Source organism: Zootoca vivipara, chromosome 1 (assembly GCF_965207765.1).
Source record: "Zootoca vivipara chromosome 1, rZooViv2.hap1.1, whole genome shotgun sequence".
NCBI lineage: Eukaryota > Metazoa > Chordata > Lepidosauria > Squamata > Lacertidae > Zootoca > Zootoca vivipara.
The window spans coordinates 89,134,711-89,161,669 of NC_142582.1; the positions used below are offsets into that span (position 1 = coordinate 89,134,711).

At 44.4% G+C, this 26,959-nt stretch overlaps 1 protein-coding gene across 2 annotated transcripts in view; it reads right to left on the reverse strand.

Moving 5' to 3' along the window:
* Positions 1–26,474, reverse strand: part of SLC8A3 (solute carrier family 8 member A3) — a 158,353-nt gene extending 131,879 nt beyond the window's left edge. Inside the window, exon 1 of one of the 2 annotated variants that reach the window (XM_035113366.3) lies at positions 25,863–26,474. The gene's annotated coding sequence lies outside the window, so the exon portion shown is untranslated. The remainder of the gene's footprint in view (positions 1–25,862) is intronic. The other variant, XM_035113403.3, reaches the window with a different exon arrangement.
* Between the last annotated feature and the right edge of the window lie 485 nt (positions 26,475–26,959).

Sequence of the window (26,959 nt, forward strand, 5' to 3'; positions counted from 1 at the left end):
TGTTGTTGTTTAGTCGTTTAGTCGTGTCCGACTCTTCGTGACCCCATGGACCATAGCACGCCAGGCACTCCTGTCTTGCACTGCCTCCCGCAGTTTGGTCAAACTCATGTTCGTAGCTTCGAGAACACTGTCCAACCATCTTGTCCTCTGTCGTCCCCTTCTCCTAGTGCCCTCAATCTTTCCCAACATCAGGGTCTTTTCCAAGGATTCTTCTCTTCTCATGAGGTGGCCAAAGTATTGGAGCCTCAGCTTCACGATCCGTCCTTCCAGGGAGCACTCAGGGCTGATTTCCTTAAGAATGGATAGGTTTGATCTTCTTGCAGTCCATGGGACTCTCAAGAGTCTCCTCCAGCACCATAATTCAAAAGCATCAATTCTTCGGCGATCAGCCTTCTTTATGGTCCAACTCTCACTTCCATACATCACTACTGGGAAAACCATAGCTTTAACTATACGGACCTTTGTCGGCAAGGTGATGTCTCTGCTTTTTAAGATGCTGTCTAGGTTTGTCATTGCTTTTCTCCCAAGAAGCAGGCGTCTTTTAATTTCGTGACTGCTGTCACCATCTGCAGTGATCAAGGAGCCCAAGAAAGTAAAATCTCTCACTGCCTCCATTTCTTCCCCTTCTATTTGCCAGGAGGTGATGGGACCAGTGGCCATGATCTTGGTTTTTTTGATGTTGAGCTTCAGACCATATTTTGCGCTCTCCTCTTTCACCCTCATTAAAAGGTTCTTTAATTCCTCCTCGCTTTCTGCCATCAAGGTTGTGTCATCTGCATATCTGAGGTTGTTGATATTTCTTCCAGCAATCTTAATTCCGGCTTGGGATTCATCTAGTCCAGCCTTTCGCATGATGAATTCTGCATATAAGTTAAATAAGCAGGGAGACAATATACAACCTTGTCGTACTCCTTTCCCAATTTTGAACCAATCAGTTGTTCCATATCCAGTTCTAACTGTAGCTTCTTGTCCCACATAGAGATTTCTCAGGAGACAGTGGGTCCCATAAGAATGAGTAAATTTTCCTCAGATCACAAAGTGGGTCTCACTTCAGAACATTTGAGGAGCCCGGGTTGAACCAGCTTCCAGGTGAGCAGATTTAGTTAAACGGATACCCTTCTGAACATACAAGGTGTGACCAGAAAGTTCGGTGAATGGTGACAGAAATCGGACAGCGAGAAATATCCGAACATACAATCGGCATTGGAAACCCACGAAATGCTCACAATTGTGTGCGGAGATGAAGCTGTAACTTGAAAGACAGCGTATGAGTGGTTTAAAGCATTACCGTTAAGGGTGGCAAACCATCAAAGACGACCTTCGGTCTGGTAGACCATTGACGAGCAGAAAGGCTGCAAATGTTGACAGAGTTCGTGAGTTTTTGTTGTGGGATTGGCGTTTGTCTGTCCAAATGATGGCAGAAGAATTGCATATTCCGCATGAAATTGTTACTGAGGTTAATGAGTTGTCCCACCCTCCGTATTCTCTCGATCTGGCCCCACCAGATTTCTTTCTTTTTCCAGAACTGAAATCTGCACTGAAAGGGCACAGATTTTCCAACATTTCAAACGTCCATGCTGCTGTGACGAGGGAACTGAAAGCAGTACGGAAAGAGGACTTCTCCAGAAGCTTCCAACAGTTCTACGAACGTTGTCAACAGTGCATTATATCAGAGGGGGCCTACTTTGAAGGCCTGTAAGGCATGTACCATATGTTCGGATATTTCTCGCTGTATTCACCAAACTTTCCGGTCACACCTTGTATTTATGTGTAAACATGAGGTAGAGTTCAACAAATGTTAAATTTCGCTTGCCAAACAAAACAATCCTTCCTCTTCTCCCCCATGCTCTGTTCTAGGGGGTTCTCCCAACCCCGCAGAGCCAATTCTGGAGATGCAGAGGCAACCCAGAGGGAGGAGGAGATGGGAAGTCCCACTGCACAAGTGTAAGTACTTGTCCAATGGAGCTTCCGCTGATGGAACGGGAGGAATCCAACCAATGACTCCTTCGGGTAGTGATAAAGCGGGATATCAAATCCAAACTCTTCAATGGACGTTTGTCCAGCAGGAAGTGGCATGAGGCCCATCAACATATTTTATATAAATATTCCAAAGCTGAATGTGAAGCTCCCTGTCAAAGGCTGTAAAGGAATATACCTCAAACTGTTTTGCAGATTTTGTGTTTCTTCTGAAACGATTTGTTGGCTCCAGATCTGAAGCAAGATGCTGCCGATACTTCTCTCTGTGCTGTGTACTATCTTTAAGACCTGCTGTAAATACCCTATCGGTTCAGCATTGCTCAGTCCCGACCCAGTGCTGAATCTGACTCGATCCATTAGTTCTACAGATATTAGCTCTTTGCAGCCCATGACAGAAGCTTGTGGCTGTTTTGTGGTACCCTCTTAAGTAAATATATCAAGGACCTGGAGTTTATGGCAATGGAATTTCAAGAGCTGTCTGGCCACCCATATAGTCTGCAGTAGCAGAATAAAATAAAAATAGCCAGTGCTGGAGGGCTAAGCCAGAGTCAGACACCTTGACAATTCACAATGATTCAGATCACGCCAATCTCTTCATTTTAGCAGTAGCAAAATAGGAGTTCTGGGGGTTTTTGGGGGGGAGGGGGTTGTTGACAATGAAATGCATTTCTGATTTATAAGCAAACAGCAGCAGGAGGAATTATAGGGCGTAAGAAAATGTTTTCCATCCCTTTTGAAGGAGACAGCAATTGGAAGGAGGCAATTTCAGTGGAAGGAGGCAATTTCAGAAAGCTATAGACATTTGAATAATGGCTTTCTTTTGGGGTTTGATTTTATTTTTTCAAGAAAGGCTACCCCCTTCCCCTTTCCTCAGCGAAAAGTGCAGCTGAAGGAAGTGATGCGCAAACACGCACATACCCATTAATCACTGTGGCAAATCTACTAGCGGGAGCCGCACATTTGCAAAGAGGGGGATGTAGTCATTTTATAAATATTTAAAGAGTAAGGATGCAAGAACTTCTTTGGCTCAGTCATGTTCTTAAGAAAAGTAATTATTTACGCTGAAGCTTATGCTGTGCCAAGCAAACACATGTGCGACATGGTCAGAACTCCGTATCTCAAGCTTTGGCAGGAGCAATTCCGCACTCCCTGCATTACCCGCTCAAGAACACACTGTTTGAATTCTTAAAACGCGATGCAATATTTAAGAGCTGGGCCGCACAATCTGTATTTATTCAGAAGTGAGTTCCACATTACTTATTCCCATGTAAATGTCCGACCCCATGCTCATTTACTTGGGAGCAAGCTTCATTGCACCTAATTTTCTTACATTTGAGTAAACGTGCACAGGTCGAAGCGGAGGTGAAAATGACGGGAATAGATGGAAGCAAGGAAATAGAAAAGAAAGGTGAGGGGCAATATTTTCAGAGGGACAAAAGAAAGAACCTATTATTTAATTCTCAGCTGTAAATTAAAATGCTTTAGAATGGTTTGTGAAGCAGGCAGAGTGCTATGGATTGTTAGCCAACGCTCGGTGGCTTAGCCCTATTAGTGGGGATTTTGCAGAATTACTGAAATTGGAGACAGAAGAGAACTATTAAGCGTCTGTGGCTCCCATCCCTCTTCCCCACAGCCCTTTCCCTTCACAGCAGCCAGGACTGTTTTGTCCCTTAAGCACACTATTTTTCTAATGTGTTGTCCTTTTTACTTTTCTATTACCCACAAGAGGACGATGCCACATCCTCCCCAGGAGACTAAACTCACAATCTAATTTATCACAGAGATTTGGACTTCAGCCTTCAGAATGAAAGTAAGCAATTGCATTTTATTCCACCTCGTTATTTCCTACTTGGTACTTTCCGACAGTCTCTCATTACTTGGCATTTAACACTCTATAGATACTTCTGGAATAGAATTGTCATAAACTGGAATGGGCATCCCTTCATCAAACTAAAACATATTATTTCCATAAAATTTTTATCAGCCAGCAACCTCGCCATCTGGATCATTCTTCTTTCAGGGTTTTCTAATTCATCCCTCATGTTTTGCCATTCAGAAACTATGGGGCAGAGTACATGTACTGGTAGCTATGTAGCTGTGCCTTTAAGTTCAGAGTTTTTAAATTAAAAATGCCAGTGTGGGGCCCCTGATCAGGACCATACTGAGGGGCAGATTAAAGCCCCGCCTCAGGATCCCAATTCACATCAGAGGCCCTACACTGGCAATTTGTGTAAAAAAAAAAAACCACACCCAAATACCGTACTTAAAGGAACAAATACATAACTAAGGCAATGCGTAGTTTCGGCCCTGGTGCCTGAGGACAAAATGGCGCAGTTCAGAAGTTACCACTAAGCCAAAACAAGGCTTAGCACAAATAAACAAGTGGGTTTTCAAAGGGAAGGCTCCCTGGAACATGCAGGTTCCACTGTGCTCCTCTCCCAGTCCTGCTGCAGCCACACTGCATAACTCTACACAATGGTTTGGCTTGTCCAAATCTGGGCTTGTGGTTCGTCTCCCCCCCCCCCCGGTTACAGCTTATGGTTTGTCTGGAGTGCAACAAACCACAAGTTTGAGTTTGGACAGAATGCCAAGCCAGACCATGGCTTAGTTCAGTGGTTCCCAACAGGTGGTCCGCGGACCCCCAGGGGTCCGCGAGCTATGCCAGAGGGGTCCGCAAGATGCTATTAGAATAAAAAAAAATATTAAATATATTTCATATGATAACAGATTTTTTGTTTTGGCCGCTTCCTACATGAGCAGAGTCTAGCGCAAAACTAGAATTAGATAGAGGCAGTAGTTCTGCTGTATGCCGTTAGGTGGTGCTTTACAAACACTACTGTTTTGCAAAGAGGCAGCGCACGCATTCTACTAACGCTCACCTCCCCAAGATGCTTTGCGCGCGTCGGCTTCATTTGTGCGCTACTGCGCAGGTACCCTGTCTTCTCCATTCCCCTCCCTCCTCCCTGGCACGCGCTGCCTCTTTGCAAAACAGTAGTGTTTGTAAACAAAGCGTTGTTTTTCGCGGAAGCTACAGTTCGCGTAGTTAAAAATGGAACGTTGGTTAAAAAGTGGTTCATCTCATTAAGAACTGAAAATTAAAACTAACTGTATACTGATGGAGTACTCTGTTGTAACTGTAAAAAACATATAAATATAAAATATAAAAAGACTCTTAATTTGGCTCTCACTTTTTAATTTTAGGATTAGGAATTAATGGGGGTCCTTGTCACAATAGCGGCTCGATGAGGGGTCCTCGAGAAAATTTTGTTGGGAACCCCTGGCTTAGTTAATGCAGCAGCTGTGATCTATATTGACACATTTGCTCATTCATGCTAAGCCATAGTTGCTTAGAGTTAAACCATGCTTGATGTACAAACTGACTCAGTGGCTTTCCAGAGGTTTGCCTAATGCAGGATAAGACTAAAACCTTCAACCGCAATTACATGGCATGGCATCTTTATGTGTGCAGTCCAGTCACAGACAGGGTCAAATCTTTTAGTGGTGCTGCCTTCTGCAAAGTGCAATCCTCAGAGCAGGTGTGGGGAGCCTTTGGCCTTCCAGACATTTCCGGACTACAACTCCCATCTGCCCCAGCAAGCATGGCCAATGATGGTGGGAGTTATAGAATTGTAGAATTGGAAGGGACCTCAGGGGTCACCTAGTCCAAGCCTCTGCAGCGCAGGAATCTTTTGCCTAATGTGGAGCTCAAAGCCATGACCCTGAGAGAGTCTGGAGGGCCACAGGCTCCCCACACCCTCCTTAGAGGGCAATCAGTAGCTGTAGTCCCTAGTCATGTGGCCAATCTGTATAAATATTATGAGCTGCCCAAATAAAAGAGCATCAAAAATTGAGAGGGAAGATGCAAGAGTCAGCAGTACTTCCCAACTTGTAACCCAAAACACCTTTAGCTCCCTGGGCTTACACTCCCTCTAACATTTCTCCAAAGAAAATAGGGACGTCCTATTCCATAATGACAATTTTACTATTTATACCCCATACATCTTACTGGGATGCTCCAGACATTTTGGGCAGCTTCCAACATATATAAAAACATAGACCTTTAAACAATTTTAAAAAAACCTTCCCTATACAGGATTGCCTTCAGACAGCTTTGGGGGTTAGATAACTCCATACCCTCCAACATTTCTCTGATGAAAATAGGGACATCCTAAGGAAAAGTGGGACATTCCGGGATCAAATCAGAAACCAGGACAGCTTCTCTAAATCAGGGACATCCTTGGGAAATAGGGACACTTGGAGGGTCTGGGCTTATAATATCCAACAGCTGCTACTACCAGCTTGGAAACCAGCGGCACTATAGGATCCTCCTAACGCTTTAGAGAAGTCCCACCGTGCTACAGAACTGCCTCGAGAAGACCAGACCTCATAAATGTTCTTGCCAGTGGCATTTCACATGGAGTAATATCTATGAGTCCATAGAAAAGCTGCGTTAATGGGTGGAGCTCATTATTATAAGCACAGATGTTCCGAGAGTGCAGCAAACAGAACAGCCAAGCCCTGACTGGAAACTCTTACAGAACTGGCCAGCCCTTCCTCCGACTGAGGGAACATCAGCGATGGCCAATTGAAAAAGACACAGATCCTAATTTAGAGGCAGGAGCAGGAATTTGTTTATCTGACTTTAGTTCACCAGTGTCACGTCCTCATTCCATTTCCATCACAATTAACCACAGACATTTTGTAACTTCCACTAAACCCATACAGAACTTGCATATCCAGCATTTGAGAGATTTTCTCTATAGCCGGTATGTTTCCCTAGTTTAATGTTGTTTCCTTCTTCTCCTCACGTAAAATATCCCTCACCCTGCATATTGCTTCCACAGCTTCACTGAAGCTTGCAGCCCCTCCCACATTATTATCTTCAAGATTAATTAATTGAATCTTTCCCTCTTTTAGCTAGTTAATGGTGGAAAGGAAGCCTTGGCTTGGGCCAGCCTATGCGGCTCCTCGGCAACCCTTTTTTCAAGGCAGTGGCCATTGCCTGTTGCAACGCAGCCCTTTAGCCAATGTTTAGACGCTCTAAATATGCATCTATATGAGCCAATTAGAATTAATATCTCAGGTAAGCTTTTGTGGCACATGGTAACAGATACTCTCTCTAAACACCACTTCATCACAGTCGCTGAACTTCTCCGACACACTCATTTTGCAATTAAGTTTTCTTTAGTGATTGAGTAGTTCATCTAGCATGATTAATTTCTTATGAGCCCAAGCTGCTTACGCTCATGGCTTTTATATATTAGATGCTTATGGATTTCTTTCTTAATATTGGTTCCCATTATTTAACTGAAGTCAGATTAACCATGCACGACTAGCAAGAATGAGATTGCACGAGGAAAAATATTAAGTTCGGCAGTCACGTAAAATTAAGAGTTGCCACCCCACCTAGACCGTCCTCCCTTGCTCTCCCTCATACATTAATTTATTTAAGCACAAGCTCATTAAAAGTTGTTGCAATACCTTAGCTTGGCAACTGATAATAGAAGGTGGGAAATGGACAAGCCTTTTAAAGAAAAGTGTCAGGCAATTAATATTGGTCAGGGGACACTGCGTATTTTGTAAAGTAGGAAGGGCAAATATTCTACAACTCATTTGTTTAACCAACCCATGCCCTTTTGGTCTACAGTCTTATCAAAGGATGCTGGGGAAACCTAGGGTTGCCATATTACAAACAGTGAAAACCTGGAAAAGTTGTCCAGCATTTGTTTATTTCATTTTTGCCCAAAGTTGTTGAGCTTTTTTGGTCAAAATATTGAAGTAATTCCGTTTTTGAATATTTGTATGGAAAAATGGCACTGCCAACATAAGCCTGCCATACATCCAGATTTTCCTGGGCATTTTCCCCAATTCCCACCCGGACACTGCTGCCGACTACAGTATTCCAAATATGTCTGGGAAGATCTGGATGTATGGCAACCCTAGAAACCTTACAAGTCTTTTATATTCCTATGCAATCACTTTTTCTAGTTGTTGGCAACCGTCTGTCTCAAGAGACAATGGAGTGTGCCTCTAGGGATGAAGTCAAACTGCTGGAGAATCACAGCACCTGCTGTGGCTGCAGAGACTGGTAACTGCTGCCTTCCACGTTGTTGTTTTCTGCATTAGCATCACTGAAGTTACCTCCTTAGGGCGCAAGCCTGGCCAGTGTGTCTGGAGGTCATGGGCTGCCCAGACGACAAGACCCTCCTCTCAGCCTTGCTGATGTGGTCCAAAGGTTTGGCACCAGCTTGGCTGCAGGAATTGCCAGAAGGAGCTGTACAAGGACTCCACTCCGGATTTGTATAGGATTTACTCCTTAGCCTTGCCTTCTCCCAAAAATATCCCACAAGGCAGCAGAAGTTTAGCATCGGAGTTCTTCTTCTAGATTTGCTACCTTCTCAGGTTGACGGGCCCCATCTACCCCACACTTCCCTCTCCAGCCAATGCAGAAACTGCCTCCTTAACTGTTGGACGGGACCACAAGGGTCATCCTGCAATGCAGGAATCTTTTGCCTAACATGGCGCTTCAACCCACAACCCTGAGATTAAGAATCTCATGCTGTACCAACTGAGCTATATGATGTGTAAGTGGTCACCTTTGAACAGAGCAGTATGCTTCTACCACATCAATCAAATTAAACAGCCATATTTCCAGCGATGACAATTTGAATTAAAATAGCCATATGAATGATATTTGGATTTCTTTTAAGCGTGTTAGAAACAGAAAGCCATTTATCTGCATCCAATCCTATGAATGTGTAGTTCAAGTAAACCCTTCTGAATTCAATGGTAGTTATCTCCAAATTATATTGGCAAAGGGCTGCAGTTAGCAAGACTTGTGAAATCTACAGTGGACCTATGCAGAATTATATAAACTACAGAAGGCTGAAGGGATTGCTGCGTGTGTTGACCAAAAAGGTATTTTGCTGGGAAGTAATGGAGCAAGGGTACTAGGATGCTTGCTGCTTATGTATTTACAGATTTACCTGGTGCCCTGCACCTCTGAATTGTTTCCCGGTGAGGAGCTCAGAAGGTTACACCATGCCCTCCAGTGGGTACAAAAGTGCAGTGCATCCCGGGGTGAGCCTACGTACCCATCTGAAAGCAAATGCCAGCACTGCCAGAAGGAACAAGTTGTATTTTTAGCAGGGATGCTAGTAGGGTGACTGCTCATGCTGCAATCACCCACAAAACCAGTTTTCATGCAATAGACTGTGTGCACTGGATGTCACCAGGAGGGCAACATCTGTCAGGATGGGTTTGGGAAGATGGATTGCATAAGGGAGAAGAAGGAGAGCAGAGGAAAGGAGGAAAAGTAGCAATCCTGAAATGCCCAGTAAAGTTAGACACGAGGGCCGTAGTGTGGGATACGTCTTACAGGTGGATTAATCTACCAGAAATGAAGAGATGGGGTGCATGAGAATTTGGCTAATCCATTTAGCACCAATGTTTTTTGTTTGCTTCCCATTTTACCTCGCCTCGTGAGCTAGCAAACAAGAATTGCTTTGCTGTCTCCACTGCATCTTCTTTATGCTGTCCAGTGGGGATTTTCCTACATGCTGACCCAAAGGGGTTTTTGGAACTCACAGTGGTATGCTGTGATTGTTTGCAAAGCATTTCAAGGATAGTCGCTTGCATCCGTCGGGACCTTAGCTCTTCTGTTACAGCAGACAGATCTCAAGAGGCACTGGTCCTCTTTTGCTGGGTGAGTTTCAGCTGGTACAGCTCAAGGACATGAATAAAGTGCTTGTATAAATTCCACTTGTAGTCTTGATCCTTTCCCTTATGGCTGATAAAATTGAGTAGTGAAGGAATGGCCCATTGAGCCAGGGATGGGTTTCCATATGAGAGCGGGCAGTCCCTGGCTGCCTGAAGGAGGCAGCGTTAAGATCATTCCTTAAGAAATTCTCCCTGGACCAGGAAGATCTGAATAACTGTTGCCTGGTCACTAATGTCCCCTTCCTGGGCTTGGTTCTTGAGCAGGTGGTTGTTGACAAAATCTATGTTCTCTTGGATGAGACTGATTTTCTAGATCCATTTCAAACACGGTTTAGGACTTATTTTGGCACCTTGACTGCCGTGTATGATGACCTTCATCACGAAAGAAAAAGCAGGCAGTGTGACTCTGTCGATTCTCCTTAATCTCTTGGTGGCTTTTGATACCATTAACCTTGGTATCCTTCTGGAGCAAGCTGTCTGAGTTGGGAGTAGATGGTCACTTTCTGGTGGAGTCAGTCCTAGTTGGATAGCCATCTCCAGAAGCTGGTGCTTAGGAGGTGCTGTTTCGCTTCATCCAAAGCAGGGTGCTACAGGGGTCAATTTTACATCCCACGCTATCTAACATCTACATGGAACTGCTGAGTGGGGTCATCCTGAGATCTGGAATTTACTGTCATCAATACGCTGTTGGTATGCAGTTCTATTTCTGGCTGGAGGATGTACTTAACTAATGCCAGGTTCTGGTAATGGACTAGATGAGAACCAATATACTGAAGATAGACTGATGCACTTAGTGGTTCCTGAAACTGTATGGGTGTGTGTGCAACTTGTTCTGGATGAGGTTGCACTCTCCCTGAAGGAGTAGGTGCATAGCTTGGGGATACCTCTGGGTCTACTGCTGTCACAAGTTGCCTCATAGTGCAGAGTGCCTTCCATCAGCTTCAGCTGGTGGCCCAGATGCAACCGTATCAGGATGGAGATACTGCATCCTTGGCTTTAGTTCCTTGAGAATAGATTCCTGTAGGCCTCTGTGCACACATGCCACCTGGGCAGGCTAATAATTCCAGTTTACATACGCATGCTCATCACATGATGACTGCATTATTTATCTATTCATCTATTTATTTATCTTCTGATTCTTTTCCCTAACAGGGACTCAAGGCAAATTACAGATAAAATAAGAATTACATGACCTGCTTGCATGAATGTGCCACACACATAGAAGTTACGTATCACCAAACAGCTTCAACTCAAGCAAGATGCTTTTCAGTGGAGTTTCAAACACTCAGCTTTGCGCACTGAGGGATGATGTGATAAGCAATCAAGTGATCAACATGTGCACCAACCCTGCATGCCTCTGAGTGGGTTCAGGCAGAGGTATGGGGTCCCAGAATCTAGCTCAGCACAATTCTCACTCCGGCATTCCTTAATCCAGCTCCACCCCTGAAATCCAACCCCTCACCTTCTGATCCAGTCTGCCCACTCACGTAACCCCTGGCACAGATTCTGCTTCCCTCACTCCGAGCTCCTTGTTCATCATTTAGCTTTGTCCTCTGGCTTCTGACCAAGAGCTGCTTTCCGACCAGAACATTGGCTTGCCCTTAGCGGATCTGCGGCCTCCAGCACTTTGGCTCTGACAAGGTTTCAAGCCTGACCTGGTGACATGATCCCTGGCAGGCAGAATTGGAAGGGAAAGATGCAGCATAGTGATCATCCTCTTCTTTATTCATACAACTCTGGAAATAGCTCGATTCTGCTTTTGGGGAACAGATCTACTGGAGTCATGCAAAGAGGAATGCATGTGCTAACAATGATCCAGACCACAAGATGGATGGTAGCCTTCAGAAACGGTTGATGGAACAAAGTAAAGTACATCACAAGGCTACATGCTGCTATTTTTTATTATTAATTATCTTTCAACTGTGAAACCTACACAGAATGAAAACATTGTTCCTGAGCGTGGATCTCTCCTCTTCTTCTGTGCCTTCTCTTCACTGTCACTCAAAGCTCTCTTCCCAAAATGCTTCTGACACACAGTAATCATGGCAAACTGCTTGAATCTTTTAACAAGATCCCAATATGTAATTTCCTCAGCTTGGGAGGACACCTGCATGTGTTAGGCTATGTAAATGGGCCTGTTTGCCAGAGACAGTTTTGCCCACAAAGAAGGGGTGTGTGTCTTGACTGATCCAGTCATTTCTGTGATCGCTCACAGATAAATTGATGGATACAAGCTGTTCGTAAAGGCCTCTCCTGCCGAGCTATGCACACGTAACTGTTTCTTCTTCTCTAAACATGAACTACTGCTACCACAAGGCTACCAAAGGACCACCTTTCTCAGAGGGGAGGAAGGAGAAGACAGAACAGCCTATCGAGCTGCCCATCTATCTAACCCCTCACATTCCAGCTGAGATAGCTTCTCTTTCCCCAAACTGCTACAACAGGGCTACCTAGGGACCATCTTGTTCATAACTAAATAGCTAGAAAAGTACAGTATGCACAGACCGCTGCTTGGATACCCAGAGTCCCCTATTTGCCTGGGTCATAAGCTGACAACAGCAATTGGATGCAGGTCCCAAGGTAGAATCTGGTTGTCCTCATTTTGCTTACAAGTATTGAATAGGAACTTCACAGAAAATTCTGAGATCAACAGGAATGTCAAGAGTGACAAATAATATTTGGACCATGACAAGCTGAAGGACAGCATAAACTGAATTTGTGCTGAACTAAATCTGGGGAGAATCAGATGAGACAAGGTATCTCAAAGGGATGGAGTGAAAGTTAAGGGAGGGTGATTTCTCTTCTCGGATAGGTCTCATTTGTTTGGCAGCCGTATCTCAGAGCCCTTCTGCACAATCAGTTTATTTTACAATAAATGTGCATCTGATTCTCATTTGGCGTGCCTTCCCGCAAGTCGTACTTCTGATGCAGCAGGATTATATTTTAGAGAACTTAAATCCACAGTATTTGCAGCTGACAAATGGACTATTTCTCCCAAGTAGTCCATTCATTGCAATTTTTACTGCTGTGCTGAAGTTGGCTGTACAAGGGTCAGGAATGTGAAGCAGATTTTTCTTATCACATAATTAATGGTATGTGACACAACTGTCCCTTCTCCCCCCCCCCAATGCTCTGCCCCTTAAAAAAATAAAAATATCGGGAGGATATATTTCCCCCCCCAGGATGCAATTCCAACATATGATCATTAAGCCCCAGCAGACACCTCCCGCCCCTATCCCTAAAGCAGGGTGTGGAGCCCTCCAGAAGTTTTGGACTACAACTCCCATAAGCCCCATGGATAATGGCCAGAGAAGGTGGAAATTGTAGTCTAGGCTTCCTCAACCTTGGCCCTCCAGATGTTTTTGGCTACAGCTCCCATGATCCCTAGCTAGCAGGACCAGTGGTCAGGGATGATGGGAATTGTAGTCTCAAACCATCTGGAGGGCCAAAGTTGAGGAAGCCTGTTGTAGTCTGAAGCATCCATAGGGCACCATATTGGCTACCTGTCTCAAAGTGATGCCCTACCATTTTGTAAACTTGTCTTGGGTTTTCCTTCATTTTTAATTCTCTCCCCACCCCCAGTCCTTTGGTGCAAATGCATAATATCCCAGCTCACACCATATGAAGCACATCTAGCTAGATTTTTTGTTAAGAGGCACAGGCGACAATACAGCTGTTTCCTGCATCACAGCTATCCCCGTTTCCTAATGCTACATCTCCATCCATTCCAGGTGGAAATGATCCTAGAGATGCGAGTGATGCCATTGCCATTCCAGAGGGACTTCTGACAGTATCAAGGAAGTCATAAGCACAGATACATTCCACTCAGGTTATATATATATATATATATATATATATATATATATATATATATGGCATCAAAAAGCATCACCTGCACTTTTTCATTCCTTAGTTCACATATGAATAACATTACTTCAGGAAAGAATTCATTCAAAAAAACTGAACATAAACTGAAGCTTGACTTCATCTACACAGAGATTACATTCATATTAGGAGCTCAAATTATTTTATGCTCCTGTGTGAAGGCACAGAGATAAGTTGGTCAACACACCAACAGATTTCCTGTCTGGCGAATAGACCTGAGGTATTCTTACACCTCATGAAGCGATCTAGGCTGCCATAAAGCGGATTGGGGTGATGATGATAAAACAACCATTTCACTCAAAAACTGGTGTGAATGTAACCACCTGTATCTACCAAGCCTCCATCTTGTTCCGTGGTGATGGCTCTTAAATGTCAGCAAATCAGGATCAAAAGCCCCTGAAGTAGGCAATTTCACAAAGAATCTATGTTTCTTGCCCCCATTGCTGGTAGCCTAGCAACCTACCCACAAGGCTAATTTGGCAATATTATTATTATTATTATTATTATTATTATTAATCATGATCTCACTTTGCTTGGAGTTCAGTTATGAAGAGATGCAGTTCTTAGGCAACTAGCCTTAATGTGTCATTAAAAAAAATCCTCGTAGAAAGATTTCTCCTTAGATTTAAGATATTCAAGCTACTGGGGCCATGCTGAAAACATACAGTGAGCAATATGGAGTAATTATGGGAACCAATAAGGGATTATAGGTGTGACAGAAACCTTCTTCGGGCACTGCAATAAAGGGTAAATACGTGAGGGGGAGCAGCAGAGGTGAGACGGTTAGCTCTGCCCCCCGTTATTCCAACACCTCCCAACTTCTGGGGGAACAATCTACTTCTGAAGTGGGGAGACTTCTGTACTCAGGCACACTTTACCTTGCAGTTCTGGAATGTGTGGGGAGCATCCACAAATACAGAAGGCATATGGCCATCCATTTAGTGCGGATATCAGAATGCTATCAAGAAGCAGGGCAAGACTACATAAATGATATTGAACTACATTTTGTAGGAATTCTGCCAAATGCTCTTTTGTGGATGAATGACAACAACAACAACAAAAACAAACAAACAAACAAACAAACAAACAAACAAAGTTAAGACAAGGGGCCAAGCAGCATCTTCCTGAGGTTATGAAACATGTGTGATAAACCCCAATTTTCCCCACTGGCCTCTGAAATTTTATAAAAATTGGGCTATTAGTATGTTCACTAACGGCCAAAAAGGCAGTCTTAATAAATTTCTGATTGCAGCTTTAACACAGATGGAGGATAGATTGGAAAATTCAAATTTAATATTATTTGAGTACTGTATATTCCTGCATATAAGACTACTTTTTAAAGCCAGGAAAATCATCTCAAAAGTCGGGGGTCGTCTTATACGCCGGGTCGTATTTCTTATACGGCGAGTATATCCCAAACTCTCTATTTTAACTGGAAAGGTTGGGGGTCGTCTTATACGCCCAGTCGTCTTATACGCCGGAATATACGGGTATTTTCAAATATGAGACTTTCTAAACTATTGGTTAAGATTGAATGTCAATGAACTGAAGCAGTTAAAGCGATTCAGAAAAACAAATTTGGGATATGCACCATCTAGAATTTGTTTTATATTATCAAAAGAAGAGAGCCAAATCAGTTATACCACACATGAAAAGGGAAATAATATTTAGAGAATTGTTTTTGATGGCATATGGAAATATAGTTGGCTAAATATCAACAGATACACAGCATCAATAACCTTAACAGATAATGCATTAAAATGTGGATAAATTGGTACCTAATCTTTACCAGGTTTATTTAGGATTTATAAAGCCAAGTATTCTAATTATTGGAAATGTGGAATGGGGAGACTGAATTTTCCCACTGAAGGTGGACCTGCCCCGTGGCAAAGAATTATAGGCAGGAGACTTTACAGAATGTTCAGATGATTTTGAAATATAGACTATAGTTCGACTCTAAACTACTTTTATTGAATTATTTTAAAGATGTTGTCTCACAGGTGAAAGAGAAATTATTGTTATTTATGATTGTGGTAGTGAGGACACTTTAAGGTATTGGAAAAATAATCAATCTCCTCAGCTGCAAGAATGGTACATCAAAATGTGGCATTTCACTATACCCTATGGGTAAAGCAATTGTGGGGCGGCGGTGGGAGGGACCAATTTAATAGATTTGAACAAGAATACAGTAGGCTTTTCTTTCTTTCTTTCTTTCTTTCTTTCTTTCTTTCTTTCTTTCTTTTTCTTTTAGTATAAAAGCAAGGGAGCTAGCCTGCATTGGTAACCCTTGTCCTGCTTTATAAGTTTTGGCTAAGTAGATTAACACAGAGATAAGCATCTTTTCTAATGACAGACCTGTTCTTGGGAGTGCTCATTATGGGTTTCAGCCCTCATAAACATAAGATTCTATTTATATTCTTTAATATTATAAGGATGCTTCCTATTATTTTTCACATTGTGCATTTTGTAAATTAATTTTGAAAAGGAAAGGCTCCCAAAGATTGCCTTCCATGGGCTGGAGAGCCATGTGGCTGACATGCTTGTCTCCAGCATCCCATTTCATATACTTGTGTCATCATTATTTATCGTAACACGTAAAGAGGGCTAGAGTTGTAATGGGAGCTGTGTCAGATGCCAACTTTCTGTGGGAAACTAAAACGGCAGCTCCTAGATCCTAACTGTGCCACAGTGTTCTGGAGAGAAACTATGTTGCGGGGGCACTGTGAGATGATATAATGGTACAGTGGTACGTTGGGTTGCTGATCCGATCCGTTCCGGGGTGCCGTTTGCACCCCTAAAAGTCCGCAACCCAAGTGGCACTTTCACACATGCGTGAAAGCACAATAGAGCGCTTCTGCGCATGCGTGCATGGTGAAACCTGGAAGTAAACACTTCCAGGCCCACCGCGTTCATTATCACGAAAAACGCAACCCACAGTGGACGCAACATGAGGTATATGACTGTATCTCAAAGATCCCAGCTAGAGCTGCCTGATACTCATTGAAAGAAGATAAAAGGGAACCTCAGCACAGGTGTTAGCACATAGCTGCCAAGTCTCCTGTATTCCCCGGGAAACCCCCGTTTTTCCAGCTGTTCCCAGCCGAAAAAACTGTTTTTTTTTGTTTTTCCCCGGTTTATTCTGGTGCGGCTGCCATTTTGGAACTGGGCGGAGCATGCTCAGAAGTGGCTTTTGATGCTGCTCTGCCCACTTCCAAAATGGCGGCAGCGCTACTTCCGGTCCGGTCCCTTATTTCTTGGGCAGCGACTTGGCAGGTATGGTGTTACCACCTGTCAGAGTGGTAATGTCTGAAGATGGCCCAGGCCATATACCTTCTTGCCTTGCCATCGGCTGGGTCTGACACCCACACACCTGACACAATGCAGTTAGGAGCTCCAATAAAATGTCAACAGAGAAGACAATGTGGCAGGGACTACGGTACGTGTTCCATTTTCACACCTGCTGTTGCTGTAGCCGCAGACCACTGTGGCACAGACTCGGTCAGCAGCAGACTATTCTAAAGACAGCTATGCTGGAACCCACAACTTTTCTTTATCCAGCATCAATTACGGTCAAGTTAGTGGGTCCACTGGAGAAACGGTGTGGTTCGACAACTACAGCATTGTCTTAAGACTACAGGCCGCAAGTCTTCGCCTCCAGCGTAAAAAGAGGAAGAGCCTTTTCTAATAAGCAAAATGGCCACAGCGCCCTTACGTAATGCATGCTCTTGCTTCACTGGAGTGAATGAACAAATGTTTGCTTCAGTGACAGTACAGATTCTGCCAAAAAGCAGCAGTGAAAAAGTCCTCTCCCTGGTCACCTGTGGTGAGAGAATTTGTTCCAGGTGACCATGAAAGTAAACTGCTATAACCTGGAAGAGCTACATCTGCTCCTTTTTTCAGGCAATTGACAAACAGAGAAATCCTATGCATATTTATTCAGAAATAAGTCCCATTGGGTTCAACGGAGCTTGTTCACAAGTAAGTGTGCATGGAACTGCAGTCTAATGTATGTATGTTTGGGCAGACGGACTGATTTTCTGAGCCAGTAACTTTAAAAGAATGTTTTCTCTTTTTTTTTTTTTTGCCACTTTAAAAAAGCCCAGTAATGGCATCTGATCCTAGCTATCCCCATCAGGTACTCTGAACCATTTACCATATGTTAGCAAATTGCACCAAAACATTAGGGTTCTTCTTAGCTAAATCAACTGGAATACTCTGCAAAATAAGTAATATGTGCCAGAAGCAAAAGTATGGAGTCTCTCAATTGGGAGATCTGTGGGTGATTTTCCTGACTTTACAGCTTCTGCCACAACATAAAAACGGTCTCTGTGTTTATTTAATTTCTTTAAATATTGAATTAGATCATATTATTGCTTGATTGAGAAACAAATGAAATTTGGCAGGCAGTCAAAGCTGGAGCATGTTAAAACACACTGAAGAAGGCCAGCTAAAGAAAATACTCATTTGCCTTTCATGTGAAATGTTTTTTTTAAAAAAAACAGTCTGATTACCGGAGGGGGGGGAGGGGAGGAGAGAACAAGCACATTTTTATATTTGTATAATCATATATTGCCTGCAATAACACACTGGATTACCAGTTTAGGTGAGGATCTCTCAGTTGTTCAAAAGGCTGCAGATTTCCCTGGGACATGTGACTTTCTTCTAAAAGATCAATAGACTTTTGAAAGTGTTTAACACTGAGTGGATTGGGGCCAATACCCACAACTGCTGATTTCCTAACAATTGCATCTAAAACATCTTACTCTGGAAATAAGTCCTACTGATTTTAAACAGTTCTCCTAACAAATATGGCACTTGGGATTTCAAGTACTACCTAACCTCCTTCTCCCTTTCAGTTTCATGGTAATGAGTATTATAGAGTTATGTATTATAGTATTACAAACAGTAATAAGGGGTAATAATGGTGTGGGGTGTTTTTTTTGTCAAACTAAAATGACTAAATACTTATTTTGCCTTTTAGTGGGCCTAAATCCATTCCACTGAGTTATGTTTGGAGATCTATAAAACATTTAAAACGTTCACACCCACTGTGATGATTTGGGGGGGGGGGGTATTTAAAATTTCCTGTGGTCTTGAACAGACCTACCCAACATAAACACATCAAGTTAAACCCAACCTGCGAAATCTCCTTGTCTGTCGTTGCTTGAATTCCAGGCTTGCCCACCCTGGCAAATAATATAATTTGCCCATGGCTGGTGGTCTGCATTTGGCTGGGTAGATCACATGCTATGTAGGCTTGGCTTATAGCCAACTTCCTCTACCTGATGAGCTACAGATGTTTTTGATTACATCTCCCATCACCAGCATAACAATGTCAGCTACAACGGGGCGTTGAAATCCAACCACATCAGAAGGATGCCAGGTTAAGGAAGACTGGCCTGGAGTATTCTACACACCTGCCATGGTTATCCAAATGGGTGCCCTCTTTGGACAAACTACCAGAGGATGTTCTCTAGGGCAACGCAAACTGAGGATACACTCCACAGCAACTTCCTCAAAATGGGGATATTCTGCTGCAGTCTAAAATAAGTTTATCTTAACAGTGCAATGACAGCTTTTGAAACAAAATCAACTATTCCTTGTTACTTCTGCTCTTTTGGTTGCTAATGATGGATCAGGCTGCTGGCCTTAGCACCAATTAACCAAGAGAAAGCTGCAACAAAACCTTACTTCCAGAAAATGTGTTTAGGAGGGCTGGTATTCATCTAAACATTTCTTTTTAAAAAGGGAGATAAAATTCACTATTTAAGTCACTGCCAGTATGCCATGAAAACTCAAAACATCCTAAAGGGATGTAGTTAGAGGGTTGTGCTGTTGTTTTTTAAAGGCCTGCTCTGGGATCTGTAATGTGTGAGGGCAGGAAATAAAGAAATGAACATGACAATGTTTTGCACATCACACTAAGCCAAACAATGGCTTAGATAGAAAGCTTCTCTGCTCCTTTTTGCTGCTACTGCTCAAGGATCTAAGCCAAGGTTTAGTATGTTATCTGAACCTTGGCTGTAACCAGACCTTGGTTAGTCTGGAGGCAGCTTAACCATGACACACTATGGCAGACCTTGGCTTAGCAAAAGGGACCATGGAGGAGCAAAGCGGCTGCAAACAGAGATGTGTCTGGTATCTTCCTTATACAGTTTCAGGTGAATGCTAATGACACACCTCTTTACCCTGTCTTTTGACACTTCAGGTGTATATTTTTAGACAGGGCTTGCTCTAAGGCAAGCCAGCGGGGCGCCCGCCAGACAGCCGCAGTGAGAAAGGGGGCAATGGGGCGGGCACCGGAGCAATCATCGCACCACGGCGCACGGGCGCCCAATATGCTTAAGACGGCCCTGTTTGTAGTTCCCACTTTATAACGGTTTTAAAATATTGTGTTTTAATATTGTAACCTGCCCTGGAACCTTAGGGTGAAGGGTGGGTAAACAAACAAACAAACAAATCACCAGCAGCAGCTAGTCCAGAGTAAACAGCACTAAACAAGTACCCATGGGGCAAAAGTGTCACCTTTAGTAAATGAGGAAATTTAGCAGGTCTCATTTTCAAACTCAGGAAATTCCCCAAAGTGGCTGAAACAGTATTTTATTTTATGTTTATTTATTTTATATCACTTCTCTACAATCTGTGTAAGAAATTCTAGAAGGATAGTCATGTTAGATTGTAGCAGCATTCATTGTTGTTTCTGAAAGAAACTAATAAACTCAAACCTGGACTTCTTGCTCTTAGTGCAGGCATAGGCAAACTCGGGCCTCCAAATGTTTTGGGACTACAACTCCCATCATCCCTAGATAACAGGACCAGTGGTCAGGGGTGGTGGGGGTTGTAGTCCCAAAACATCTGGAGGCCCGAGTTTGCCTATGCCTGTCTTAGTGTATCCCAACTTTTGTAGAATGCCTAGTTCAGAGTACATTTCTGGTGAAGCAGCTCTGAGAACTGCAGTCTCCGGGCAGATTATCTGTAATGGTTACAGTGATTCATAAACTTCAGAATATATATTAGAAAGACTTCAACTCCAGCTTGCATTTTCACCAGAAGCTCTTGATACATTTTTCTGCCTGGACGCAGAGGGCCACTGGCAATTTCTAGACACACTATAGGGCTAGTTATCAAGCAGAAGTCATAAATGAACAACATCGAGTTTTAAGCAGTTCTGCTCCCTACAAGCACTATGTCAGACATCTCAGAACAGGCCCACTTAAATTAACTTTTTTTCATGCTTCGGTAGATGTAAAAACAACATAACATCTTAGATGTACAGCTCCCTTAAAACCAACAATGAGAAATACCTACAGATTTATTTTTTAACCGGAAGCTGATTTTATGATAGCATAATTCACGAAGATTATAGGCCAGCTGCTTCTCCCAAATAAACGTAGGGTGCATATGGTATAATATTTATATTTGCATAGCACTTTGGTGTGTTCAAAGGACTTCACATATCAAAATATCCTGTAACGCAGATTAGTATCATTAATCCATTACAGTGGAACCTCGTGTTATGGACTGGATCCGTTCCAGAGGCCCATTCGTAACACGGAACTGACGTAAGCTGAAGTGTTGTGTCTGCGCACAGTGCGTTTTAGCGCTTCTGCACATGCGCAAGCGACGAAACCCAGAAGTAACCCGTTCCAGTACTTCCGGGTTGCCGTGGGACGCAAGGCAAAAACACGCAACCTGAGGTTACAAATGCAGATGTCTGTCTATGGCAGGGGTGGCCACCGTGATGCACCTTGGATGTTGTTGGCATGGGCAATGATCAGAGATGATGGGACTGCCGGAGTTGTAGTTCAGAAACAAGTGGAGGGCACCATAACTGCTAACCCTGTCCTAAGGTCACTAGTGAGTCCAGGGCGAAGGGATTTCCTAATTCATATGTCACTGGCTTAGCTACTCTGCCAGCATTCCCACTGTGTTCTTCTTCAAAACGTGAAGCAAATCATTTTGTATGTACTGAGAGCAACTAGGCAGATCTTCAGTCTATTGGAAGGACATTCTCACTGGTAAGTGAAGAGACAAATGTTTATTGTACAGGTAAGGTAAAGGTAAAGGGACCCCTGACCATTAGGTCCAGTCGTGACCGACTCTGGGGTTGCGCGCTCATCTCACTTTACTGGCCGAGGGAGCCGGCGTACAGCTTCAGGTCATGTGGCCAGCATGACAAAGCCGCTTCTGGCAAACCAGAGCAGCACATGGAAACGCCGTTTACCTTACTGCTGTAGCGGTTCCTATTTATCTACTTGCATTTTGATGTGCTTTCGAACTGCTAGGTTGGCAGGAGCTGGGACCAAGCAACGGGAGCTCACCCCGTCACAGGGATTCGAACCGCCTACCTTCTGATCAGCAAGCCCTAGGCTCAGTGGTTTAACCACAGCGCCACCTGGGTCCCTATTGTACAGGTATGTACATTTAAATGACCTAAACAGGATGCACACATCATGAGAATGCAAACCTGGTACGGTATATATGTCTGGGGGTGGGTGGCTTTGAGTATGTTACGCTGGTGCTGTCAGAAACAATGCAAAAATGGTAGTGTCTCCTATTCCTCCACATACAGTGTGATCCACAATCTAATGTTATCAGGAACTTGTCCAGCAGCCATAAAACCAGAGAAATCCAGCTGGTCTTGTGGTGTTACCAAACACATAAAAATCCCATTGCCTCCATGGTTGCTAATGTCTTTGCTGTTAAGAGCTTTCAGGGAAGCAGCAGAGGCTTGCTCATTACTCTTTACGAATAAATGAAATTATTCACCCAATACCATTAAAAGAGCCGTCAACAGAAACAATTGACCAATGTCTCTCTGGCTAAAGCCTATCCAGCACACTCCACAGATAGCAACAGCTTTAATATACTGTTGTCCTGGCTAGACATCAACTGCCAGGGCCCCCTAGAACTGACATGTGCCCTGGGACCCCCGCTTCAATTTCCCATAAAAACACAAGTGTGAACTATGTTTGGTGCCATGGGACACTGTAAGATACTGAAATGCCAGCTCCGAGCCAGTCTCGGAGCACTGCTGCCACTTCTGCCAAGTATGCCTAAGGAAGCACAGCCATCAATATAAGTGGAAACCCACATTGCTGGGGACCCCACTCAAGCATAGAGCTGACCCAGCTGTTACCAGAGCTTTCTTGGCTCCCAGCTTTTGGAGTACCTGAATACGGCATTTTCTTACTCTGAAATTAGCAATTATATTTTGCTCCTGTGATAGACACACATGTAACCTCTAATGAATAGATTTCAGTTCCTCCTCTATCACTCTGCAGTAGATAAACATCAGGCTGGTTACTCTCAAGAATGCAGAAGAAGCTTGAGTGACTTGCCCAAGGTCACGTCACAAAATATTGGTGGGTACATACAGTAAGTGGAATCCCACAAATCATTCCTTTTAACTTGCTCAACTCAAAGCTTTCCTCTTTAATTCAGATTTTGTCCTTTAATCATGCAACACACACATGATCCCCACTAAGTACATATTCTGCCATCTAGCAGTGTCTAATTGAAGAACAGAGCCTTCCCACAGAAAAGAAGGTCCACTCCCATAATTGTGGGACGCCAGCTCGTTATAGCTACCATGTGAAATTGCAGTGTTACACCAAAGGTTCGCTGAAATTACAGAGTTACACCAAATGGATACTTTTTATCAGGCAATGCAGGGGGGAAAATGAAATAAATATCTATAGCCCAGCTTCTCATGAATGAAACTTTGACTGACTAGGAGGGATCATCCTGTTCCAACTGCACAGAATTTCAGCCACTTGAGTTCCTCCAGTCTCAATCCATCCAAGAGATGGATTATTAGCAAGCAACCAATGAGAACAACAGAAGAGAAACCCTGTGTTGTTCTGAACTAAAAGGAAGTGGGTTTGGATGCCAGTAGGTAGCCTTGATCATTTTTCTTGGTCTACCTCCCAACTGATAACAGGTGACCTTCCATTACAGGCTAATTATGAAGATGGATGAAATCAGAAAGCGTTCTCAGGTACTCCGAGCAAACAGAGTGCAGGCTATACAGAGAAGGCTGGTTTTATTTCCACTGCTTTGGAAGTTTGTCCTTTCCAAAGAAAATACCACAGCAAGTTTAGTTAAAGCCAGTGTACACATTACCTGAGAAGCTTTCCAAAAGGCAGATGGAATTGGGATGTGAGGATCTACAATCTCAGCACTCATCTACCAAAGAACTCCCCAAGACGCCACGCCAAAGTCAGGTTTGTGGTGACTCCACCACATAACCACTGTGTTCTAAAAACGGCCATGTAGAATAACCATCGGAATTAAGAAGTAGCAAGCAAGGCAATCTTGGTCCCACCAGAAAACCCTTCTTCAAATATCTCTTTTCTTTCATTTTCCATTGAGAGCTGTGTTATTTATGACTGTTCTACAGCACAGAGCTATGCCAGGCAAACTAAGAACCACATTTTCATGCTTCTTGTTAAAGGGAAATGGTCCTGTCAGGCTAGGACAAATGTGCATTTTCAGAATCTGCAGAGGAAGGGGGAAAACATCACATTTCAGAAGAGATGCACAATAACTAATATCTGTTCCTGTATTAAGTTTTAAAAATTGGCCCTTAGCATTAAAAAAAAACTTAACCAGTATATATTTTCACTTATTCCTGCATAAGGAAGCAGCACTACAATTCCAAAGAGAAACACCTGATCTACAAGTGTCCCTTATTTTTAACTGGATGAACCCCTTATTTAAAAAAGGGTTGGGGGCATACACGTGGTTTTTCACTGTAGGCTTGGGGGCTCTTTGGCCCCGCTTCTCCCTCCTGACATTATGGGGTTTGTTTGTTTTTAAGGAAAAGGGAGAATGGGCTTGGTAGGCCCAACAAGCCAGGAAGGGGCAAGCCGTGAGCCCCTTCCGGAGAAGCAGTCGCGATCCCCGTCCGCCCCCTTGCCTCCCGTTCCTACAAAGTGAACTGCCCTCCTTGCCCTATTTAGGAAAGTGGATGGCGCAGGAGCTATATTTGAAAACCGAGGTAAACAAGATCTCGGCGGTAGTGGATGGAGCACAACAGCTGCCTAAGATTAATCGCGCAAGTCGAGGGGGGAAAGGGAGACCCGCGCAAATACATGGGAGGATTGGGGGGGGTTGCCTGCAAGGGCTTTTTTTGATTTCATTTTTGAAATGGGTCCCGAGCCCAAAAAGCGGCTGGAAATCCCTTTTCCTTGAACTGGAGCCGGCCCTTCTCTCTACCCGAACAACCCCTCCTCGGCCATTAAAACAGACATACTGTACTGTATGGATGTTCTGTGGAGCGATCCCAGCACGATCGCTGTTTTTTAAGGAACAAGTCGATTCGTTTATGGGGTCTCCGTTTGCGCCACTTTTTGTGCAAAGCTCTCAGCTGCGGCTCCAGACCCAAACAAGACCCAAATAGGGCGTTTGGGGAGAGAAAAAGAAATTTATGGCCACTGCATTGAAGGCATCTATTCTGCCCATTGCTCCTGCCTCCCTTCCCTTCCCTTCCTCCCCCCCCCTCCCGGAAAAAACACCCAAATCCTCGTCTCCCCTCACCTCCTGCACTGAGCCACGTCTCTCGCCCTTCCCTCCTGCATCTGTTCCAAAAGGCTGTCAGCAAGTTCGGCAGCAAGGAATCAAGGAATCCCCGGGTTGATGGCTGTGAAACGGTCGGAGCGCCCTGCACGCTTCTCGCCGGAGCCCTCGCCGCCGGCTTGTTATTATATTAAAATCTCACCGCCCCCACCCCCCAGCCTCCCCCCTGATCCCCGTGCAAAAGCCGCTACGGCGAGGGGGTGGGGTGGGAGGAGAGTTTGGAGAGCGGCAGGCAAAAGCGAGCAGGGGAAGCCTGCTTTCATGCACCTTCTGACGGAGCACAAACCCCGAGCAGATCCCCTCCTTCCCTGCAATTTCCTCTGGCTCCTTCAAACGGTCTGCGTGCAAAGCTAGGATGCGAAGCTGCAGCACCCGGCTTATCTCCATATGCATGTGCAACACACACACACGCACTCACAAATGCTTGGGCACAGCCTCACGCGCAGGCAAGCGACAGCTCCATCCTCCAAGCAGGGAAACGGCCCTCCTGTTTGCATTTGCAACATCTGATCCAGCAGTTTCCTGATGGGGGGGGGGGCTTGGTTTTTGCAAGGAGACCATTCCCTCTCCTCTCCCTAAACGCACACATACACACACGCAACTATATAGGAATTCGCATGCAGTAGCGAAACTAGGACTTCCCAGCCACAAACCTGCATATTTTGTTTACATTGAAATGGGAATGGACCTCTGCCACTTACCTTTCTGATTCTTTGCGGCGGGCGGGGGGTCCTCCTTGCTCCCCAGTTTACAGATCCTTCCGGTTCTCTAAAGCGATCTCATTGCATCTCGTGCCCGATCGTTGCCAGGACAGGAGGGAGGATGGTGAGGTGTGGAGCGGAGAGGGTGGGAGGGGGACTTCCTTGGCATGTCAATCCAACTTGCCTGGCTCGCCGGTGGACCGAGCTCCTCTTCCACCGCTGCGCGTGGGGAAGTGCATTTGAAAAAGGGGGAAGTACGTGGGTTTTAAAAAACGCGGACGATTCCCACCCCCCACCGCCCGGCCTCGCTTATGCTCGGTGCTGTGTGCAGAGTAATTTGGAGAGGGGAGGGAGGGAGGCACAGTGGAGATGATGAAGATAAGGTGGGCGAGGGAGAAGGGCGGGGGTGGCTGGGAGGGAGATGGTGGTGGCACACCCCGCCTCTTCCCCCCCAAAAAAATAGACAGCAGGGTGGGCTTCTTCTCACACCATCCCTGGTGCTTCAGAAGAGAGAGAGAGAGAGAGACTTTGCAGCCTGGCAAGACAGCAAGCGGGCCAATCTTGGCGCCTGCTTGCTTTCTGGATGAGAGGCAGACCCAGGCAGCCTTGTGCACAACTGCAGCAGAGAAGCCAAATCAAAAAGCCAATCTGCGAGGCTCTCCAAACTCCACGTCACCCTATCAGCTGGGAGCAAGAACTGCAACCGAATTACAAGCCATGCATATTTATCCTTCGCAACGCTGCGCGTGGGGGGGGGGGGCTTTTCGGATTGTGTACTTTGAAGCGCAGGGAACCACAGGCAAGCCCCGTGCAAAATAAATAGTACATGAATGGGCTGCCTCTCCGACGGACGGACGAATGGACGGACGGACAGATGACTGGAGACCCCCGAGGGGGGGCAGAGATTCTCCCCCCCTCCCCTTTTAGCTATGTGGCTTTGACTCTGCACCTTCTCTGCACCCTTGGAATATTATTATTTTTTAAGAAGAAGAAAAACAAAACCCCAAACTAACCCAAATCTTTCATTCGCTTGGAAGTATCTACCAAGGACATCTGAGAGAGAATAAATATAGCTGCTGAAAACTGCTTAGGCAGAA